We start from the raw sequence: 24,580 nt of genomic DNA, 5'->3' as shown, positions 1-24,580 counted from the left end.
CTGTCAACCCACAGTCAAAAACTGACAGGTAGAATTGTACCTGTCTAAAAGAAATGCAGGGACAAAAATAGAGAAGAGACTGAGGGAAAGGAGGCCCAGTGACCGTTCAAAATGGGATCCATCTCAAGGGGAGACTCCAAGGCCTGACACTAATACTGATGCTGTGGTGTGCTTACATACAGGAACCTAGCATGGCTGCCCTCTGAGAGGCCCAACAAGCAGCTGGAAGAGTGAGACACAGATACTTACACGTAACCAATGTACAGAAGCTGGTGACTCCTATGGTTGAATTATGTAAAGACTGGAAGAATTTGTAAAGGAGGGTGACCCCATTGAAAGACTAGCAGTCTCAACCAACCTTGACTCCTGAGATCTCTCAGACGCTGAGCCACCAACCAGGCAGCATACAGTAGCTGGTACAAGGTCCCTGACACATATACACCAGAGGACTGCCTGATCTGGTCTCAGTGAGAGAAGTTATACCTAACCCTCTACAGACTTGAGTCTTCATGAACTGGGGAGGCCTGGCAGCGGGGATTGGGGTGGGTAAATTCTCTTGGAGATGGGGGAGGAGAAATGGGATACGGAATAGTCAGAGGATGGAATGGGAGTGAGAGAATGACTGGACTTTAATAAAAGATTAAAGATAACTAAAAGAAGAAGAAATGATAGGCGAGATAAGCTGAGATTGACTCTGGGCTGGGCTTTTGCTTACAGAGAACAGCATGTGTGGGGGCAGCAGAATACTTAGCTCGTTGGAGAAATGAAAAAAGGTCAATCATGAACAGAGAGGAAGGAGGAAAATTGTGGAAACAAGTGGAAAGCATGTCTGAAAACCCTGGTCTGTAGAAATAAGGAATTAGAACTTTATTCTAAAAGTAGTGGGAGGAGCTGCTCTTATGAGTTTGTCACAGCTAAAGATTGCTCTGCATGATAGGAGGCCAAACCCTAGAAGCTTTAGCAATAGATCCACAGGGATTGTGGTGTTTAAGGCAGGACCCTGATAGGAGAAAGAGAGATAAGAGACTCTGAGAGGTATTAAGGAGCCAGAACATGGTGACCTCTTTGAGACAGAAAGACAAGGACTGTCCTTCAGGGTTCGTGACATATACAAGTAGGTAGATTATGGTCATGTTGTTATTTTTGAGAGGAAATTGGGAGATGGGATTCAGAATTTTGAGTTTAGGTGTAGGCAGGTTGAGTCTGGGATGCCTCAGGTGGGCATGGAGGGACAGTATTCTAGCAGGAAACTGAGGACATGGTCTTACAGGATGCAGGGACTGTGATACTGTGGTTGTTTTGTTTCTTTCTCTACAGAGAAAATAGATCAAAATCAGCATGTCTTTGAAAGTCCTAGAGAGAAGAACACAAACAAAAGCCATGAAGCCTACCATATACAAAACTAGCTTCAGAAGTATCAATGAATATGGAATTCAGCAAGGTCTTGTAAACACAAGCCAGGTTAAGGCACATCCCAGAGCCGAATGTCTTAGCTCCTTTTCAATATTTCAGCACTTTTCCCCCAGGTTCCTTCTCAACACAGCTGTTTCGTCCCTTTCATTTCTTTCTGTAACCTTTATCTTCGCCCTTGCTGCTGTTCCCCATCTCATCTCCCACAAAGGAGCCTTTATTTCTGTGTGTAAGTTCAGTTGCCGTATGCTTCCTGTCATTCAGAATGATGCTGTGCATTGAGATGAAGATCTCTCTGAGAAGCTACCTGCCCGGGATGGCGGGGTGAGAAAAGAGAGGGGAGGATACAAATAATAGACAAACATTTTCCTGTAAGTAACCATGTTGGTGGCACGTTCATGAGAACACAAGTTGTTAAGAGTGGAGTTCAGAAACTGAAAACTGAAGGGAAGAAGGGAAGGGCATTAAATGAGCTGTGGTCTACTGATGAGAGAAAGAAAGTCAGGATACTTGAAAAAGCCATGATCCAAGTATTAAAGGCTCAAGAAGAATCCAGTGATCAACCCTTCAAATCCACTGAAGGCCTCTTTGCATATTTTAAAATGGGAATGGTTCAATTTGTTTTTAAGAGCTGCTTCTAATACTTTCTGCCAATGGTCGATTGGCAGACCCCAACCTGGCAACATTTTTTTTTCAAGCGACTATTTGTTATGTCTAGACACACCAACACAGCTTTCTACTGTTTTGGTTTTTTCACTCGTGCAGAGCAGAGGATGGTGGTCTGAATAGATGAGCCTTGCTCTGTGTGTGGAGGGATGCTGAGATGAGAAGAGGTAGCCGGATTTTAACGTGTTAAGCACAGAGGTGGTCCCGTGACAATACTAAATTGCTCAACAGACAACTAGGTAAATTAGTTGGGTCTTCAATAGATGGCAGAAGTGTCCAGTTGATTGGGAAATGCATGCTTCTAAAGAGAAATAAACATTTTAAACAATAAGGCGAAGCAAATGTGGCATAACTGTTTCAAACAGTTTAATGCTTCTGAAAGGGGGAAATGGGCAATTAAGTATGACTTGGATTGGAATGAGCATTTATCACACCACCTTTGTATTTTCCTTTTAAGTGACACATTCAGAATTTCCTTACGTGTCTATCCTGGTTGTCTAACCATTTTTTCTATGTATTGCCTTCAGTTACCCAAGAGGGAACCACTAATGGGTGGTTACATCCTTTATCTTGGTATGTCTTCACTAACACAGTAGATTGCCTTGCCTTCTTCATTGGTTTCCATATCTTCTCATTGAGTGTTAGCAGTTCCAACAGAGAAAAACTCAAATGAGCTGAAATGAGGACTGGGGCAGACACACAGGAGTGGGCAGGAGGGCCATGCCTAGCTTTTATTTATTTATTTATTTATTTATTTATTTATTTATTTATTTATTTATTTATTCATTCATTCATTTATTTATTTATTTATTTATTTATTTATTTATTTATTTATTTATTTATTTATAGCATACACTATGACTTTTAGACTCAGCTGGAGAAGAAAACTGAAAACAATACATTCTTTCCTCCAAACAGTAATTCTACCTTGGCATATTGCTCCACCTGTGGGCTTTGTAGAATGGCTGAACATTTAAATTCCTTCCTGCGGGACATTTGCTAAGGCTTCCCTCATGCTCACTGTGGGTCTGCTTGGAAGTCATGATCAGATTAGAAATTTGTGGGTTTTTTGAGCAAGGCCAATCGGGGTTACTTTTCCTATGCTCAAAATCTGACTTAAGCATTCCTCAGATGGGGCCACAGCAAGCACTGAGCTGTTCCTCTGCTTGGGAAAGGCAGAGCCGAAGAGCAAGAGGACTGGAAGCGAGCTCACTGTAGGCTGTCCTTTTCTCAGATGCTATTAGCTCCTGCACAGAGAAAGAGGCAGTGTAAATCAACCTTCTCTTGCCAATAAAATTATGACAGTTTGCCTCTTGCTGCACATCCTGCTTTATCACGATAAAGAAACAGGTAGCTTAGATGTGGAAGTGGCCCGTGACTCATCAGGCGTTTTGCAGTTGATCAAGCCCAACAGAAGGACAGGCAGCATCATTGAGCTGTGGCTGTTTAAAGACTGTGAAATGTGGCTGGTGGCACCGAGGCAGCTGATGGTAAATCAGCTTGCATTTCCCCTCTGGGAGCACAAAATCAACCTTGTCGTTATCAGGAAGAGAAATGAAATCTCTAAATATTTCTCAATGTTTTGTCATCTCTTCCTGTCGAGGTGATTTAACATAAAATTTCCTCAAAGTAGGAAGTGTGGGTATTATTTCATTTCACCTCAAAGATAAACTTCATAGTTTTCTTCTATAAATTACGTGAAAAGCCTCCAATTTGCAATTGGGGAGGTAGCTCAAGATCAATGGTGTTTTAAAGTAAAATATTATTAGTAAAAAATGTGCTTTGTGTTTTGTCCCCTGCCAGTATGCTGGCTGCTTCTGAAAACAATGATATCCCAGCGTTTGCAGAAACATAGCAGAAGGGCTAAGAGAAGTTGCTTATAAATGCATTCAGTTAACTTGGTTGCCAAGGGGGTTTGTTTATTGGCCTTTTGACTGTATATTTCTTGCATGACCTGCATTTACTATTTTCATGCTTTAGACCCCTCTGTTTTTGTTTTTTTTTAATCTTTTCTGCCATTCTCTTTAGTTGATAATAAGGCTCTGCAGGTAGTTGTAAAATTTCTATCACCTCTAAGATCTAAAATACTATTTCAAAGAAACAAAACCCCTTTTATTCTTTTTTATTATTCAGGTATGAATAATGCATGATCGCTGCAGCGACTAGGGCAACATCAACAACCATATCAGATGAGCCCGTTGCTCAGACGGAGCCAGCTCTGAGATCCCGGTAGGTGTCTCTGTGGACTTGATACATGATCATATTTTATTTAACTTTGGATCATTCATTTTCCATGGCAGAATATTAAAGAATGTGGTCTGGCAAATTTCTGTTCTTTGGTCTCAGGGGCCAGGGTGAATACTCAAATGAGTTTGTGTGAACGTTCCATTCAGTGTTGGATTACAGAAAGCATTTCTATTTCTCTTCCATTCCACTAATCACAGAAGAGGGAAGACTGCCATCTCCAATAAAGATCACTTGGGCTACCTATCTGAAATATTTGTTGCTGTTATTACTAACCACTTGGAAATGCCATATCTGTTTTTTAATTCTTCACCACATGCAGCATCATGGACGGCATCATGCCATTTGTTAAGCAGCTGTCTGTTGGGACTAAATGGTAACCAGCCAAAGGTTCAGGTCCTCTTTGGTGTGGGACTTGGTTGGAACAGAGAGACAAGACCCCTGATAAGGAACTCAATACACAGAGAACAGTATAGCAAAATCTGAAGAAGAAGAAGAAAAAAAAAGCAAAACTGATTAACGTTTTATTTCTACACAATATTTCTAAACATCACATACAATCTATTTGGAAGCAGATATTGACGCCCACATGGAAAGATGGAGTTCATGTTGATTAGGAATTTTGAGAATAAGCTAGAAAGTTGTGTAGTATTATTGTGCATGTATTATAGAATCAGGAAAAAAATATGTATCATTCAGTAACATCCACCTCGTGCCAGATATTGTGCATAACTACTGAGATATGATATACTGAAGTTCAAACATAAGTCTTGGCCCTCCTACACTTTATTTCCTAGTAATAGAGATGGAAAATAATGAGGTTAACAAAATGATATTTAGCAAATGAAAGTTTAAAAAACAGAGAAGAGAGATAGGGAACAATCCTATACAAAATTTGTTTTTAATTCCAGATAACCTACAAAAACAAACAAACAAACAAACAAAAAAACAAAAATAAAAACAAAACAAACAAAAAATCCGTGCTACTTGGGTGATTTTTGTCTAAAAATACTGTGAGAGATGAATTCATAGGTAAGGATAATTTCTGAGGTTCATTATATTCTCTTTCAAATGAGCAATAAAAAGTGAAGAAATGCCATAGAAAATTATCTGGAATCTTGTCACATCTAAGACACTTAAACTTCAGTTTTCAAACAAATACAAACACTGCTATTTGGCCCCTGTTGAAAGACAAGAGCTAGATTTCATCAGCCTTGGACTCATGTTTACTTCTTCCACTGTGTCAACAACCTCATGCAGGACTCAAAACACCCTGGACCAGTGGATGCTGGAGATGTATTTATTTTGTCAAAATGTCAGCATGAATTATTTTCATCTTGTGACTGTGGATCTTGACCTTTGAACTCTGTCCTAGTTTCTCCCTATGACAACCATTCCTCAATTTTTCTCTACTATATTAGACAGAGTTGTAAGAAGTTTCCTTCTAGAGAATTGGTGTCTTGTGATGTGTGGATATTGAAGCACAAAACCAATTATTCTTTATCTATATTGTAAAGTATAATTTTTATACTATATTGTATAGTATAAGAGGAAAGGAATAATATAAATATTAGTTATTAGTGTATTGTCAACATGATGCCTCAATAGGTAAAAGTGCTGGTCATCAAGGCTGGACACCTAAGGTTGGTCCCCAGAGCTCACATAGTGGAAGGAGAGAACTGATTCCTTTAAGTTGTCCTCTGACCTGCACACACACATACACACACACACACACACACACACACACACACACACACACACACACACACACATACACACACACTTGACACGACATATGCCAACCCCACCTCCCCAACAAGATAAATGAATAAAAGCAAGAAATAACAAGACTTGCAAAGAAATATTAAAGTGAAGAAGGAATAATAAGAAAGCAGAAGATGGTCTTGTCTGGCCGTTTATCTTTGAGTAGATCAATCCCAATTTAAGCAGAGAAACAAGATCAGTGAGATGCTACAGTTTGATAGATAGATGATAGATAGAGGGACAAGAGATAAAGATATGACAGATTGTAGACAGGCAGATATTAAGTGGATGATAAGTATTAAAGTAGATAGGTAGTTAGGTGAGTGGATCAATGAGGTGTAGCTACTTGGGGATGAGAAGTGAGAAAGGGTAGGAAAGAAGAAGAGATGGAGGAAGATAGATCAAAAAGGCTTGCAGTCCACACTGTGAGACCTGGTTGAGTGAGTCCATGAAGAGTGATAGGAGAGAGACTCATCAGCCAGATCAAGCATCTTCACTCGTGTCAGTGAAAGCTATCCACAGGGAGAGTTTCCTCTCGTTGCCTGAAACTCAGCTTTGCTCTTTAATTCTTCCTGCCACTCAGATCATGCCTACCTGGATTATGAGAGATAAACTACCTAACCTGAACGCTGCCTGGTGAGGGGCTTCTATTTGTCTACAGAACGCCTTCAAAGCAATACTTGGGTTTGTGTTTGACTGAGTAACTTTGGACTTCAGTCCAGCATGGCCTACATTGACACACTGAGAACAAAGCAGAATCAGAAAGTTCACAAGATGGATTTGAGTTTTGAGAATCCTTATTGAAACATGTACAGCAAACCCTTAAAATATTTCACTCTCCTTTTAAAGCTTTGAACTTAAACATACCTTTAGTGTTTCAATGTGCTGTGTGCTTGTGTGTTTCAGCAGCTCACACATGTAGATAGGCACTGTATTCAGTCCTAGTAGATATGATCTGTCAAAACTAGTCCATAGAGTTCTTTGGGTATCCTTGGGTCGGGAGTTGTCATCTGACCCAGCTTTAGCCAGAGCAATACTAATTATTCCTATAAAATAGAAGCTTGGTAGAGGAAATCACTTTTACTTTAGTTTGGCTTCTTGCTTTGGAAGCCTAAGCTTATTCTGTAGGTTGGAGGCTGTGCAGCCCACATGAGATGGGAACAGAGCACTGCAAACATGGTGTTGATTGTGGAGTGTCCCGATGATGCCCTTTAGCCTCTGAGCTAACACCCCACCCATATTTAATGTGCAGACTTCGAGAGTATAAGCCACATTGTAGCAGCAGAGACTAAAGAAGTACTCAAACAAAACCAACCGAAAACGAAAACCAAACCCCAGAAAGGTAAAAAAAAATGATAAGGAGGATGTCTAGGGGACACAAGACCCCAATAAAAGACCTGTGAATGACCAATATTTGAACAACAAAGTAGCAGAATAGACCACCCTTCCATTAGATCCTGCAGCTACTGCTCCATAATTACCTACAGAGTAAAAGAAAAGAAGTTAGGCAAGAAGCAGGGAAGAATGCAAATGCCCACTGAGTGAGTTTAACCACTCACTGTCCTTAAAGCCAAGACCTGATCTCAGCTATCCTGTAATGATCGATTTGGTCATTATTTTTTTTAAATATAAAACACTGTTTTAAAATAAATTAAAAAATGATGTGATAGAAAATAGAAAATGAGGAAAATAGTAAACACAGATAAAAATTATGAATTATTTATTTGCTAAAAAACACTTCACTAGAAAAATCGAATTTTATTTGTATCATAGTAAGATAAGCTAAAAAGCCACTGAATCCTAACCAATAGTCCTAGAGTCTGCTCCAGATCAAGAGCTCCAGCATCTCTGAGTCAGAGCCCACAGCTCTCCACTGCTTCTTCCTCCTTACCTCTAAGCATCAAGCATAAATAGCTCATTCTTGAGTTTTGAACTTTAGCCCTTGCCTTTTGACCTTAACCTGGATAGTGAGCATCCTCCTGCCTCATGTTAACACATTGTCCTTCCCAGTCTCTCCCATCACTCTCCCCTCAGCTGTAGTGCAGCCATGTTAGCCACTTTTGATTTGATACTTGTATTTATGATGTATAAGTGTGATGCATGGCTAAGCCACCTAGGTCACTAGAACCACCACATTTGCCTTCTTGTACTCCTTGCTTTGTGTTGACTATACTATCTACCTCCGTTGTTTACTTGTTCTTATGGCCTTCACAACGTGGTTAGGCACGTTATCCTCCTCCAACTCAGAACAGGAGCTGCCTAAGCCTGTGCACAGAATGACACACTGTTACATATATGTCATATTATCTTTGAAATATAAACTTCTTTGTTTGAATTGACTATATTTAATTTCATTTTTTTCTTTATTATTTACCTGGATTTCCTGAAATATGGTGTACTATCAGTAGCCGGTTATGTCACCTGGAATATAATATTTTTAAAAGATTAATATGTATATACTATTGCTTAAATTAATGCATAACATACAAGTGTAGTTGAAGCTTAATTTTCCTTAGAGTAGTTAAGTACCTCAGTGATGCAAACGTTTGAAGTGTTTGTGATTAGCACACTTGTTATATCTGGGAGATTTTAGCATTTTAAAAATTCTGTGTTTGTCTTAAGTTTCACTATTGTGTAGTATAAGAAGTTCTTTAACATTTTTCATGTATTTGTTTTTGTTTTTTTTCTTTATTCTCTGGCTGTTGCTGTGCCCATTTTAATTTATAATATTTCCATTCAATACAAATATTATACACTTTTACTTTTTTCTGTGGCTATTAATTAAAGCTCTGGGCATGCTCTTACCCAGAGTTCATTTTCCCACTGGTTTTATTTAATTTTTTGTGTCCTCAGATGTCTAATGATCCTTGACATTCATTCAGCCCAACTTAGACTTCTGTACACTGGGGTGAGATACTCTGGAAGGTAAACAGATGGGCTTTCTACAGTCTTCTTCAGAACCTTCAAGTGTCAAATGTAGGGGTCTTTGGTTTTTGAATAGCTCAGAGGAACCCCTCCCCCAATCTTTGACATTCTGATAGGAATGCTGCTATAGGTTTGAATCTTGAATGTCCTCAAAGCTCCATTCTTGGTTCCCACCCTATAGAATCATCAGGAGGTGATAGAACATTTGAGAGGCGAGGCTTTCAGGAAATCAGGGTGTTGACTGGGGACAGACATTCTCTCTCTCTATATATAATTTTTATTAGGTATTTTATTCATTTACATTGCAAATGCTATCCCAAAAGTCCCCCATACCCTCCTCCACCCATTCTCCTACCCACCCACTCCCACTTCTTGGCCCTGGTGTTCCTCTGTACTGGGGCATATGAAGTTTGCAATAACAAGGGGCCTCTCTTACCAAAGATGGCCGACTAGGCCATCTTCTGCTACATATGCAGCTAGAGACACGAGCTCTGGGGGTACTGGTTAGTTCATATTGTTGTTCCTCCTATAGGGTTGCAGACCCCTTTAGCTCCTTGAGTACTTTCTCTAGCTCCTCCATTGGGGGCTCTGTGTTCCATCCCATAGCTGACTGTGAGCATCCACTTCTGTGTTTGCCAGGCTCTGCCATCGCCTCACAAGAGATAGCTATATCAGGGTCCTTTCAGCAAAATCTTGCTGGCCTATGCGATGGTGTCTGCGTTTGGAGGCTGATTATGGAATGGATCCCCGGGTGTGGCAGTCTCTAGATGGTCCATTCTTTCGTTTCAGCTTCAAACTTTGTCTCTGTAACTCCTACCATGAGTGTTTTGTTCCCAATTTTAAGAAGGGGCAAAGTGACCACACTTTGGTCTTCGTTCTTCTTGAGTTTCATGTGTTTTGCAACTTGTAACTTGGTTATTCTAAGTTTCTGGGTTAATATCCACTTATCAGTGAGAACATATCATGTAAATTCTTTTGTGATTGGGTTACCTCACTCAGGATGGGATATTAAACTTGAGGACCATGTCTTTTTTTTTTTTTCTTGCTTCTCAGCTACTCATCCTGTTTTTCTGGCATGATGTGCTGTGATACTACAGACTCAGAGCAGCAGTGACAAGAGACCACAGAATGGAATTTTGACATCACCCAGAAGAAATGGTATATCCCTGTAATCCTTCCCTTGGGAAAGGTAGACAGGAGGCAGTATAAGATTCTGCCTTATTTATAATAGCCAGAAGCTGGAAAGAACCCAGATGTCCTTCAGCAGAGGAATGGATACAGAAAATGTGGTACATTTACACAATGGAGTACTACTCAGCTATTAAAAACAATGAATTTATGAAATTCGTAGGCAAATGGATGGAACTAGAAAATATCATCCTGAGTGAGGTAACCCAATCACAAAGGAAGAAACATGGTAAGCACTTACTGATAGATGGATATTAGTTCAGAATTTTGGAATATTCAAGATACAATTCACAGACCACATGAAGCTCAAGAAGAAGGAAGACCAAAGTGTGGATACTTTGGTCCTTCTTAGAATGGGGAACAAAATACCCATGGAAGGAGTAACAGAGACAAAGTATGGAGCAGAGACTGAAGGAAAGGCCATCCAGAGACTGCCCCACCTGGGGATCCATCCCATATACAGTTACCAAACCCAGACACTATTGTAGATGCCAACAAGTGCTTGTTGACAGGAGCCTGATATAGCTGTCTCCTGAGAGGCCCTACCAGTGCCTGACAAATACAGAGGTGAATGCCCTAAGGGCTCTCAATGGAGGAGATAGAGAATGAACCCAAGGAGCTGAAGGGATTTGCAGCCCCATAGGAGGACCAACAGCATGAACCAACTAGTACCCCCAGAGCTCCCAGGGACTAAACCACCAACCAAAGAGTACACATGGCTCTTGCTGCATATGTAGCAGAGCATGGCCTTGTTAGATATCCGTGGGAGGAGAGGCTCTTGGTCCTGTGAAGGCTCTATGCCCCAGAGTAGGGGAACCCCAGGACAGGGAAGTGGGAGTGGTGGGTCGGTGAGCAGGGGGAGGGGGATAGGATAGGGGGTTTTTGGAGGGGAAACCAGGAAAGGGGATAACATTTAAAATAGAGTATCTAATAAAAAAAGATTCTGCCTCAGTAAACACAAAGCCAGAGCCAATCTGAAAACCAGGAGCTGGGGAGATGGCTCAGGATTTGACATACAAGAATGAGGACCTAGGTTTGGATCTCCAGAGCCTATGCAAAAAGCAAGGCCCTTCAGAAGTCACATCTATAGCCAAGTGCTGGAGAGGGGAGTGGTGAGATAGTTGAGATTGAGGAGTGGATCCCTAATGGTAACTGGCCAGCCAGCCCAATAGGCTCCGGGGTTAGTGAGAGACTCTCAACAATAGCAACAACAATCAAGCTAACAGGTGGGAATGGCTGCAGGGGACACTGGGCATGGAACTCTGATTTTTACATGAATGTAAATACTTCAAAACATACATCTGCAGGCACACACCTGTAGTGACTTTCCCTCTCCTCTCCTCCCCCAGAATAAAATCAAGCAAAACCACAAAACAAAATCAAAGGCAACAATAAATCTTTCTTTCTTTGATCTTGATTATCTCGGATGATTTGTCCCAAAAGTACAAAGCTCACTGATTCAAGTGCATGCCCATTGCTCCTGTCTGTGAGCCTATTGGGGAACTGGGGTCTCTTTCTCATGTCTCAGATTTCAGGGTGGGTTCCATGTGTGAGTCTTGGTGTGTAAGACCTCACAGAGACTAGAACTCACTTTTCCAGAGAGCAGGCCCCTTCTTGTTGAGGTAGAGAATGACAAGCAGTAAAATTGATGCTAGAAAAGGCTCATGACATAGATCCATGATGTCTTCTACAAACTCCTGAGGGCTAGAGTTGTTTGAGAATTGGAATTAATTTGTAGATTCTAAAATATAATAAAGTATGTAATTGATATATGACCTAATACACCTGTAGTATTTTTCATAATTAAATACATTGATTGTTTTCCTGGTTGGAACATGAATAGTCTTACTAAGAGAAGACTAATAACAATTAAAATTAGCCCTATATACTTTAGATCTTGTTTTGATAGCAAATAAATTTGGAGAAAGTAAAATTTGGCCACAAAAAAAAATGTGTCTAAAATAATTTTACTTTTCAGAAAATTTGCATTTGGAGGTATTAGAAGGGGGTGGGGGAAGGTGGGAGGGGGTGACTGGGAGGGGGTTCGTGACTAGGATGTAAAGAGAATAAGTAAAGAAATAAAATTAGAAAAAGAAAGGGATTATTAAATTTTGAAGGCTCTGTTCCCTAGCTTTTAAAAAATGTTTTAGTATGGATTAATTGACAGATTTTAAATAATGACTTTGTGTGTGTGTGTGTGTGTGTGTGTGTGTGTGTGTGTGTGTGTGTGTGCGCGCGCGCGCGCGCGAATGGAATGGAAGCCAAAGGCATTTGATTCTCTGGAGCTTAAGTCATAAGCAGCTGTGAGCTTCCTGCTTTGCATGCTGGGTACTGCTTCTGGAGGAGCAGTAAGCACTCCTATCTACTGTCCAGCCCTATCTGTCTTCATCTTCTTGGCTTCTTGTTTTGTAAGCTCTGGGTTGTGGTTTTTGCTGTGTTATGTCCATCAGCTTCCCCTTCATGTATTTCTTTCTCTTGTATCTTCTTCCATAATGTGTGATTTGTATTGTTCCCTAGCCGTCTTAAGGGAGTTTTAAGAATATGCAGTGATTACTGGATGTATACAATCTGATTTTTTCTATCATGAAAGAAAATAAAGTTTTTAATATATCTATCTGTATCTGTATCTGTATATCTATCTATCTATCTATCTATCTATCTATCTATCTATCTATCTATCTATCTATCTATCTATCTATCTATCTGAGTGGAAAATTATTTCTAGGTTGTGATAGACCTGCCTAACTCTATTTTAAGATTAAAAATCATCTTGCTACGAAGTCAAAGTAAGTTAAGTCCTGTTTTCTGTAAAATTTGGGTTTGATCAGGTCTTGACCCATTTTCTGAAACTTGACATGTTCCACATCCTGTACCCTGACCTCGACCCTGATAAGATGTTCTGCTATCTTCCTTTGGGTTTGTTGTAAAAAGAGTAATTTCTTGCTTTTCCTTGAGTGTAGTTTCCCTCCTTGTATTGGCCTTTTAATTCTATTATATCTGGCTGGATTAGTGGAAAGATATTGTTTAAATTTGGTTTTGTCATGGCAGATCTTGGTTTCTCCATCTATGAGAGTTTTGTTGGGTATAGTAGCCTGGGTTGGCATTTTTGTTCTCTTAGGGTCTGTGTGACATCTGCTTAAGATCTTTGGGCTTTTAGGGTCTGTTGAAAAGTCTGGTATAACTCTGATAGGTCTGCCTTTATATGTTACTTGACCTCTTTACCTTACTGCTTTTAACATTCTTTTTTTGTTTAGTGCACTTGGTGTTTTGGTTATTATGTGATGGGAGGAGTTTCTCTTCTGGTCCAATGTGTTTGGTGTTCTGTAGACTTCTTGTATGTTGATGAGCATCTCTTTCTTTAGGTTAGGGAAGTTTTCTTCTATAATTTTGTTGAAGATGTTACTAACCCTTTGAGTTGGCAATCTTTGCTTTCTTCTATACCTATTATTCTTAGGTTTTATATTTTCATTGTGTCCCGACTTTCTTGAATGTTTTGAGTTAGGAGTTTTTTGCTTTTTGTATGTTTTTTTTAACTGTTGTGTCAATGTTTTCTATGGTATCTTCTATGCCTGAGATTCTCTCTTCTATCTCTTGTATTCTGTTGGTGATGCTTGCATCTGTGACTCCTGCTCTCTTTACTAGGTTTTCCATATCCAGGCTTGTCTCTCTTTGTGTTTTTTTTTAATGTTTCTATTTCTATTTATAGACCCTGGATAGTGTTGTTCAATTCCTTCACCTGTTTGATTGTATTTTCCTGTACTTTATGAGAGTAATTTATTTCCTCTGCAAGGGCTTCTACCTGTTTACCTATGTTATGAATTTCTTTTTTCTTTTCTTTTTTTTTAAATGGCATGCATGTATTTATTTTATTTATATAGGTACAGTGTAGCTGATTCAGAGACACCAGAAGAGAGCACCAAACCCCATTACAGATGGTTGTGAGCCACCATGTGGTTGCTGGGAATTGAACTCAGGACCTTTGGAAGAACAGTCAGTGTTCTTAATCACTGAGTCATCTCTCCAGTCACCCTGACTTTCTTTAAAAGAATTGTATTATGTCCATTTTAAAGTCCTCTATCATCTTCATGAAATGGGATTTTAGATCTGAATCTTGCTTTTCAGATATGTTGTAGTATCTAGGGCTTGCTTTGGTGGGATCACTGGGTTCTGATATTGCCAAGTCACATTGGTTTCTGTTGCTTATGTTCTTGTGCTTGCCTCTCACCATCTGGTTATCTCTGGTGGTAACTGGCCTTGCTGTCTCTGACTGCAGCCTGTGAGCCTGTTATCCTGACTGTGTCAGAACTCCTCGAGATCAAGCTGCCTCTGGGTATAGGCAGAGTGGGTGGAAAGCCAGTGCCCAGAGTCAGCTCCCCCAGGGCTCAGGTCAGATTTTGACTTTTTTTTACAATTTCTCTTGACAAAGTTGAGTACAGCCCTGAGACCTAGATAAAAATGGTGAGCTGAATTCTGTAATCAAGTCTCAGTTAATTAAGAAGAATGTTGGGCAAGTGGCAAAGGATAATCCTTTTTTAAGGTTTTATCCTGCAGTCTTTCAGCAATGCCTTCTCTATTTCAGACACACCCATAGGCTTGCCAGTACTAAAAGCTGTGGTGGGCTTTGCGTTCTGTTTACTACCTCTCTACTTTCCACTTTCAGATACTTCCACATCTTGACCTGTGACTACTGCTTTACAGAGCAAAGGGATGTGTAGTTCCTTATGTAACAAATGTAATCAGCCAAGGATTTATTATTGTGAGGAAATTTGGAGTTATTGCTGGATGGGAAGAATGTGGTTGAGAAATATCAGATGAGCATCAGTGGACACTGGCTACTACTGGAAGCTGAAATGCCCGGGAAGCAAGAAAGACACATACTCCCCTGAGGCTCCCAGAGGAACACAGCCCTGCCTATACCTTGACTTGATATGAAGCAATCTAGTTTGTGTCAATTGTTATGGCAGCCTTAGGAAACCAACTCTATGGCCATGTGGGAAGCCACATATGCCGTTGCAGGGTGGCGCTGGCCACCACGCATACATAGGCAGTAAAGTTTTTTTTGCCAAGATGAGGTTTTGAGAATTAACCAAAATTAACCAATCAGATGAGAGACAAGTTAACCAATCAGATGAGAGACAAGTTAACCAATCAGATGAGAGACAAGTTAACCAATCAGATGTGAGACATGCAAATGAGGTGGTAAGCATAACCCATGCATAACCAATCCAGGTGTGAGACACGCCTCTCCTAGGCCTATATAAGCAGCACCAGTTCTGGGCTTGGGGTCTCTTCGCCTCTGCAATCAAGCTCTCCCAATAAACGTGTGTGGAAGGATCCTGTTGCAGTGTCGTTCTTGCTGGTGAGTCAGGGCGCATGCAAGATGGCCATACAATGTTGTGTTGTCAAAAAAGAACCAGCTATCGTTCTGTGATTGCAAATCACTTTAACTATAACTTTGAACAAAGTTGGCTCTGTTCTGTTAGCCTCAGTTTTAAGACTTGGAGGTGAGAGGTGATGATCAATGCTTCAAAGTATTTCTACAAGTCAGTCATACTTTGCATAATCTCAGCAAGGCCATGGGGGCCTCTTTCTATCATCCATGCTCTTGTCAATATGTAAATACATCCCAGTTGGCCTAATAACATTTATTGGTATCTTGATGTAAGCTTGTTTTTTTCTTAGTTTTCTTCTCTTCGTTTTGGAATAGCTATTTACAAGTGCTTGTGTATGAAAGCTATAATATATTTTTATAGAGACCACTTGCTTGATTTACTTGGAATAACTAGTCTAGGCCCATTTTTAATATGAAATTTTGCAGATATTTATATTAATCATAAAAAGAGGCCATGTGAAAATCAAATTAACAAGTTTTTTTAATCTCTATTTTTGTTGCCTAGATAGCTGTCTATCTTTTCTATAGGGTTTTACCTAATTTAAAATTTAATGGTTGGCTGATTCAATCACAGGATTTTAAAATGTTCATTCAAAACACATTTAACTTCACTGCCTGGTACAGAGACCTTTCTTCTTGCAAATAATTGAGCCTTGGGTCTCTCCCCTTTTTAAGTGCCCAAGGATTTTCTTATCCTTCATTTTTTGAAATCATTTTTGAATGAAAATATTTCCTTTTCCAACAGGACCACAGATCCTACTCATTATTTTTTCCCCCAACCTTTTCTTCTTACCTTCTACTCAGATGCCAAGTTAGGCACAGCTGAGACTGAGGGAGCCTCTGCTTCTTCTCTGTGCGCCTCCAAGCATGCCACTTCAGAAAGATATCTGAGGTAGATGCATCAGTGTGCTCTCCCTTTAGAGATCAAACAGTGGAGTGGTGAGAGGTTACATGATTTTCTTAGAAAGCTACATGAACATTAAATGTTGCCCTAGGACTCCTAGGCCAGCAGTTTCTCCACAGCCCTGGCCCACAGTGCCTGACACTACTGAAAACTACAGAGCCCTCAAGCACATTGATTGCTGCACTTACAGGATTCTTCAACGAGATGTGGAAATCTTGGTGGAACTTTTTTTGCATAAGAGTTTGTTTGTTGACTTTGGTCATTGAGTAGGTGTGTTGTATAGATAGGTGTGTTTAACATGGAAAGCATGATGATACCATGAGCTCTGCCTCATTGTCTGACATGGGAATCTATGCAAGCCAAGCACCAACCTTCATGAGAACAAGCACACAGCAATGGTTTGGGCTCTGCAGTTCTCCCTTGCCTTTGGCTGTTGGCATCTTGCCTGAAAGACACAGGGTAGAGTCACAGAGAAGAAGCTTGTTTATTTGTTTTAATCTCTATGTGTGTGTGTGTGTGTGTGTGTGTGTGTGTGTGTGTATTCCTGCTTTTGTACACAGACATATTGAGGCCAGATATCAACTTCAGATGTCTCCTTTTGATCTCCACCTTTTCCTCAGACAGGGTCTCTCACTCTACTGACTCCCACTGCTCAGTTAGACTCTCTAGTAGGTGAGCTCCAAAGGGTCTCTTGTCTCTCTCCACCCCTCTACCAAGATGACAGATGTGTTTGGTCATGCCCAGCTTTTAAAAGGTGAGTGGTAGGGATCCAAACCGCAATCCTTGTTAAATATCAGACATTTACTGATTGAGCCATATTCTCAGCCCCTATCTTTCCGGTTCTGACTGAAAGCGAGAAAGTATGTTTGGCATGATGGAGTATTGCTACCAGACCTTGAGGAGCGAGACAGCTGGCTGGGGGCCAAGAAAGACTTACACAGAGAAGCTTTCCTGCTGATGGTAGAAAAGTCTGTGATCAGGGATTTTTTTTTTTCCAAGCTTCTGTTCAAGCGAGTTTCTCTGTAGACCTCCAAGCCACTGTAGCGTGTTGCTGCGTGAGCCTGGAGATGCGTCTTCGGGCTTCTCCGTCTGCATTCTCCCATTGAGTTCCCCACCCGTGTTGGTCGGGAGGGACAGAAGTTATAAGCTGCCTCGGTGTGAGGAACTGCAGAGGTTAAGGAAGGGAAGGGTATAAACCAAACTCTTCCATCTCTCTCACTGGTTCTTTTGCTTTACAGAAAGAGAAAGAAAATGGAAGGAGTCTGAGAATCTCGTAATACGCTTGGTACTTCTTCCCTGTTTCTGGAGTTACCCACTGGAACAGAAGCAATCTGTTGTGGTGGTGGGGTAATCTGGGCGCCACGGTGTTTGCACAGAATTTAGTAGTAAAGGTACTTTCCTTGGGTTGATCAGAATTTATTTTCATTGTTAATTCAGGCTTTATTTCCAGTACGTCCCCAAATCTCCATTTACCAGCCAGCCACTTGATATCTGTTGAATAGTCACAATAAACTCTTGAATGAGATCCATAATGATTTCTCGTATTTCACGTTGCTCTCAAACGGCAGTAATTTTCCTAGGCTATTTGGGACTTTCATGTTCTTAAAAACCTCTAAACTCCAAATAGGTCTGTCTATGGCACTTACTCTCATCTATCTAATGAGTCACACTATGTCCGTGTATGATTATTATCTTAAATATTTATTTCATGCTTCTTCATTCAATTCAGTAGATTTTGAAAACACTCCTGCTAGGAAAGGTAAGATATCTCTGGGATGGGTTTGAAAAGACAAATTGATAAATTCTTCTTTGACATTCACTGACTGCCAAGTATTTCATGAGCCTTTGTTATTTTTGAAAAGTGTTAATTAACCATCTACTCACCCCACATCAGGCAAACAATGACTGACCAAAGAAATGACTCCACTCGAGTGGATTTGGTGGACCAGTGAGTCTAATCAGGGTCACTCAAACAGCATGGAGATGAGGTGTTATTGACGGGGGCATGGTCAATTTGCCAGTGGCTACAACACCCAGGAAAAGTTTCTCTTTCCCAGCAAACTATTAAGTAGATGTCTTCTAGGAGGAGGAGACGTGTGAAACCCTGTCCCTCTCTGTGACAGACACATCAGCCACACATCAGTCTTGTGCAGGTCTCACTTGGAGGTAATCAAAGCTACTGCGAGTTCAAGAGGCAATTAGCATGTCATTGGTAGAGGTCGGGGTTCTGTACCAAGATGCTCATTCAAGTCAGGCAAACATGTTTATGTCCCTCCTTCAGAGTTAATCTCTCTCAGAAAAATCTCACCAACTGGTTTTGTGTGAGTTAATTCTAATATATTCATGATAGTGCTACTAATAATTATGCCATATGCTGAGTCAGAAACACTGTGTAACAATAAGGAGTAAGTTTTATACTGGCAGACCAAAGGGAACCATTCACAGGTCTCTGTGAAATTTGCTCACTGATCGCGGCTGGTGTGAGGCTGGCTTGTCAGTTCTCTCCCCTTCTTCTCCTTGACTGTCCTCTAAGAGCCATGCTCTTAGAAAAGCTGTCTGTTCAGACAAGTCTTGGTTTTGAGGAACTTTCTGAAGTGAGCTGCATTCTCTGCTAGTGACGCCAAGCACAGCCCAAGGTCCACTTTCTTTGGAACAGAGTCTTCCTTGTTCCAAGTTATGCAGTTGATAGGGTGCTTTGAAAGGGACACGCAGGAAGTTAGGAGCTCGTTAGTAGTTATTTGAGATCCTGTCGTCTTCAGCCAGTTTTTCATAGATGGGAGAAGGATTTGGGACATAACTATTGAATGATTTGTGCTTAGCTTATGTCTACGTATGACCTACAACTCGCTTTTGTAAATGTAATCTTTACTAAAAGAGAGGCCAGAAATCAAACTCTCTTGATGATACTTGGTAGAAATTCATGCAGAAAAGTTCAGAGATAGGACAACTATGCTCAAGTTAATGAAGTAGAAAATCTTCCATGGAACAAAGGCTGTGGAAGTTTCTGAGAATATGCTATTCCAGCAGAGCCTGGATGATCACTAGAATTACCTAAGTATATACAGCCATAAACTTCTCTTGAATGCAAATTGCTTAGATTTGGTATTTAATAGGGAAAGCTAAGTGGGAACATGTGGTTGATGTGTTTCAGGATATTTACTTACTGTAAAACTCGCTTAAGTCAACATTCCGAGGAAAGATACACAGTGTACCTGGGCTCAGGTGGATTCTTCTTAATGTGTTTAAAAGTTGCTTTGAAATTACATATTTGAGGTGAACTGCACTTGCACTGTCTAGCTCAGACCTTGCTTCTGACAGCACAAGCAGCTTTTGTCGCATTTGTACGGTGACTCTGTAGCACCCCGAGGGAGGAATACTGCTAGAACCCAGAAACTCTACCCTTGCAGTCTGAGCGAAAATTACCCCGAGCTCTGCTAGTTGAAAATTATTTGTACACTCCTGTGTGTCAGATCCTTCTCAACTGCACAGCTGTGGCAGATTGCACCTTCACCCTCCAGAGATGCTCAAATACAGGGTTATTCTGCAAACAGGCTTGCCACAGTGATGCGATTACCCTACACCTAGAGATTTATGGCATACGGTCTAGCTCTCAGAAATACAAACAATTCATAAATATTTGGAATAGTTATTAGTTATTATTTGTCTGTAACTTGAAATCATGTCACCTCAACATTAATCAAGTGACATTACCCAGTGTCGTGTTGGCTTTTGTATATCTCTGGCTTTAATGGCATAGACTAGAGAGTCTTGGATCCTGTGAAAGGGTATCTCTAGCTTATTTTCTACCCGGAAGTAAGCTTCAATGCCATGGACATGCCCTATGCACTGTTACGGAGCCACCTGAAGATCTTTTGTCCTTAGGATGGTTGTATAATAACTAGCACTAGCCTAGGGAGCAGATTCTTTGCTCACTCTCCTGGCTGGCTGGCCACTTTAAGGAAGAACATAATCTTCCCAGCACCTCTATTCCTGCAAAGAATGATAGGATCCTTATCTTTCGCAATGCCATTGTCTTTTCTGTTGACCTTTAAAAACATCTGGCAAAGCCCAGTGAACATAAAACACTCTTCAGTTGTTTGTAATCTATCTCCCAAGGGAAGAGCACTTCTACAAACCCCCATGTTAGATTCTTTGAGAGCTGAAAACAGAGTTAAAATAGTCTCTTTTAAAACTCGATTTTCAAATACAATTTTGGGCTCTAAGTAAACACACAATTTTTAATTGCCCTCAAGATACCGCATGAACAATGTCTTACCTCCTCATCTCGGCCCCATCCCTCCTTTGAAAGCTATATAGACTCTGTAGGAAGCTCCGTTTTTAAAAAGCTGTGAGCCAAAACCATTCACATCTATGTTTCATGACTGTTGAGCCAAGCTGGGTCTGAAGATATTATCTCCATCCGTTCAAATTCTGAATATTACATGTAGGTTACAGAGAAGGTGATGGGGCAAATAATATTTCCTCTTCATTGGAACTTAGAACTTATATTTCACTATAAGGCATTTCATAGTGTAGGGAATTAAATGTAAAATTATTTACTTATTACAAATAAGGAAAGGAAAAGAGCTAACATTTACATGGCGTTTTCCAAACATTAATTAATTCAGCAGGAAAATAAATATATCTTGTGACAGAAAGCTGCCTAAATTTTATCACTAAATTATTTATTGCTTGAGCACTACATTAGTTGACTGGAGATTAGATAAGCTAGGAAAATGAGACCAAGTCACAGAATGCTGTTTGCATTTAAATCTATATATGGATAATTTGATGGGATCCCTGTTCACAGGAAATGCACCTAATAGTTTAGAGTACTGGAGTGATAGTCACACAGTGGTAGGTATGGCCTAATGAGCTTCTGTCTACTATCTAAAATTTAGATTCTAAATAAACTACAAACACTGAGCTAAGAAAGCTGTAAAGTATATGTAAGGTAAAATACTAGCAATATCAATGAATCTGAGAGACCACGGTTCTGTTACCAAAGCCCAGATGGTAAATGCATTTCTTTTCACCCCGTGCCTGCTGGATCAACTTTCCACAAAGTCCTTGGCTTCACAAAACATCCTACAGTTGTAGTCATGGGTCTTGGGAGGGTAGCACAAAGGTACATGCGGGGCTGCCTTTCTTTTTGGAAGCTATGGAGAAAAGAATGTTTCATTGCTTCTTTGACTTCCAAGGCTGTCGAACTCTCTCATGTTCCCAGCTCTCTTACACTTTCAAAGCCAGCTGCGGCCCTCAAAGCTCTCGTAACCCTGGCTCTTCTGAATCTGTCTTTTACATTTGAAGAGCCCTTGTGATCACATCAAGCCCATCTGGATAATCCAAGGTACTCTCACTGTTTCAGGGGCAGCTGGTTAGCAATCCAATTCTGTATGGCATCCCAGTACCATTTCCCGTGTAACCTGATGTTTGGTTTCTAGGATTAGGATGCAGCCATCTTTATGGGACTTTTATTCTGCCTATTACATGTGGCAGAATAAAGAGCTGGTATGGGCTCTTACTTGACAGGTATAAAGATCCAGTTTGTCAGCACGCTTTGTTAGTGGATTGCATATCACTTAAGCATCCTTTTCTGGCATCCTTTGCCGTGTCTTAGCTCAGGTTCCTATCATTGTATATTATGAAAACTGCATTACATCCCAGCAGTTTCTCACGTTTAAAGTCTTGGCAGTTAGTATCTCTCTATTTCCCACAGAAAATCCAAGGGAAACCTAAGACACAAGTCTTCTTGTATCTCTCTTAAAGTCAGTGAATACCTGTCCTTCACAGCAGGAGTTACCATCTTAGAAAGGACAATGGGAAATTTTTTTCCCCTTGAATTATACACATTTTCACTAGTTGATAAGATTCTGCTGTTCAAGGGACCTCATTCCTACCTCTCACTTAGCATTTGGAAGTCATTGTGTTTGTATCTAATACATACAGTTTTGGACTTAGAGGAACTGTTTGTCCTCCATAATGTTTTAACATTGTTCTGTGGCGCCAGGTAAAAAAGAGAAGAAAACTCCAGCAATCCACTGACCTTCCTTTTCAGTCAGCTATTTCCTTAGTTATTTATGTGTATTTCTGTGTGAGCTTGTGAGTGCACGTGTATTCTTGTACATGTGGAGACAAGAGGTCAGCCACAGGCACCACTCCTCAGGAGCCATTTCGTTTGGTGTGTGAGCCCAGGTCTTTCATGTGACATTAACCTCGCCAATCCAGATGGTCTAACTGGCCAGTGAGCCTCAGGAGTCTTCTGTATCCATCTCCAGTGCTGGGTTTACAGATACATTTTACCATGTCCAGCTTTTACTGGGGGTGTGGGAGACTGGCCTCAAATCCTCAACATATAGCAAGCATGTTTGGATGTAGAATATGTGCCTCAAAAGGTGGCCACTGGGTACTTAGACATTGGCTGTATTTATCAATTCCTATGTTCCAGGCAAAATGCTAACTTCTTTCAGATTATAGTTATACCATTTTCATAGCTAAGGCACGTAGAAGGGGCATTGGCAAAGAGTGCTATGTATATGGCTGACATTTCAATTTTGAGATAGTTCTTCATGCTCCAGGTCAGGCTCTCTGATTTCTATGTACTTTAGCTGTAGTGGGGAAGAGATGAGTGGGCTATCTTCTTTCACTAGTATAACCGGTACTGACTCTCTGCTTTCACCACCTGACTGAAACTGTATGCTTCCCTTTCTTGAGTAATTAATCTGTGTGTGTCTTTAGAACTCTCAACCCTTGCTTGGGTATCTCCCTGCATTTTCCTCAATACAAGTGATATACTCACTCCCTCTAAGAATGCTTTAATAGTTTGAAACATCCCTGTGCTCTCTATATAGGAAGACATTTCTATACTTGAGTAAGCTTTTAAAGTATTAGTTTGCACATTAGGACATCTTTGGACCTGGAATAATTTTAAGAAATTGAAATACCAAAAACAAAACAAAACAAACCCAAGATTCTCTCTGCTTGGAATTTATTGTGATGTGATTTTATGTTTAATATACTTGTATATTTAGCACAGCTATTAGTATCTATGCCACATATAGACAAATGTTGCACCAAAAACATTTTGTGCTGTTTTGTTTGTTTTTAGAAAAAGATAGAGAACATTGAAACTATGGTAATTAACCTTGTGTTAAGGTTGCTTAACTTGCCCAGGAATCTGTACTTATCCAATGCTCAAGATGCCCGAGAATACCTCAACCTAAGCTAAATTGTACAGCGTTCATGACAAAAAGATTCTCCTATAGACTGTTCTAAGACTGAGTACATAGAGCAGAACATGGTTAAATGGTCTTAGCAAATAGAAGGTAGAACCCAGCTGTGCTCCTCAAAGCAATGTGCCTGAAGGCAACCAAAGATTGGGTGGTTAAGGACTCCTGGCAGCAGACTAGAATCTTGGAAGCAGCATTGGATTTCCTTGGACAAAGCTGGGAGGGGAAACTGCAGTAAGAAAAAGAAAGAAAGAAAGAAAGAAAGAAAGAAAGAAAGAAAGAAAGAAAGAAAGAAAGAAAGAAAGAAAGAAAGAAAGAAAGAAAGAAAGGGAGAAAGAAAGAAAGAGAATAAAAGGATGCATTTGTTGAAACATTTTACCAAGAAATAGGTTCCCACCATGGACTTTGAATAAAAACCATATCACTTAAGGAATAAACAGACACTAACGCCCTTCCACTCCACTCGTGCACGGGGTGCCTTGCCAGCGGAGTCTCCCAACACCCGCAAGGGCCCACACAGGATTCCCCACGGGATCCTAAGACCTCTGGTGAGTGGAACACAATCAGGTTCGAATACCAGATATCTGGGTACCTTCCCTGCAAGAAGAGAGCTTGCCTGCAGAGAATACTCTGCCCACTGAAACTAAGGAGAGAGCTAGCCTCCCAGGTCTGCTTATAGAGGCTAACAGAGTCACCTGAGGAACAAGCTCTAACCAGAGACAACTATAACAGCTAACTTCAGAGATTACCAGATGGCGAAAGGCAAACATAAGAATCCTACTAACAGAAATCAAGACCACTCACCATCATCAGAACGCAGCACTCCCACCCCACCTAGTCCTGGGCACCCCAACACAA

At 40.5% G+C, this 24,580-nt stretch overlaps 1 long non-coding RNA gene across 4 annotated transcripts in view; it reads left to right on the top strand.

Annotated features, from left to right (window-relative positions):
* The first annotated feature begins 425 nt into the window (after nucleotides 1–425).
* The window catches only part of Gm6209, a 50,631-nt gene continuing 26,476 nt past the window's right edge, over nucleotides 426–24,580 (top strand). Inside the window, exons 1-5 of one of the 4 annotated variants that reach the window (XR_001783828.2) lie at nucleotides 426–542; nucleotides 1,318–2,315; nucleotides 2,604–2,649; nucleotides 4,210–4,305; nucleotides 10,063–10,167. This is a non-coding gene — a long non-coding RNA (predicted gene 6209). Of the gene's footprint in view, nucleotides 543–1,317; nucleotides 2,316–2,603; nucleotides 2,650–2,789; nucleotides 3,567–4,209; nucleotides 4,306–10,062; nucleotides 10,168–24,580 lie in introns of those variants that run through there. The other 3 variants (XR_001783827.2, XR_003954471.1, XR_001783829.2) reach the window with 3 other exon arrangements.

This window comes from Mus musculus, chromosome 3, assembly GCF_000001635.26.
Source record: "Mus musculus strain C57BL/6J chromosome 3, GRCm38.p6 C57BL/6J".
In the NCBI taxonomy this organism is placed as follows: Eukaryota; Metazoa; Chordata; class Mammalia; order Rodentia; family Muridae; genus Mus; species Mus musculus.
The sequence above is the reverse complement of the archived record's forward strand: the minus strand, read 5'-3'. Positions and strand labels throughout refer to the sequence as shown.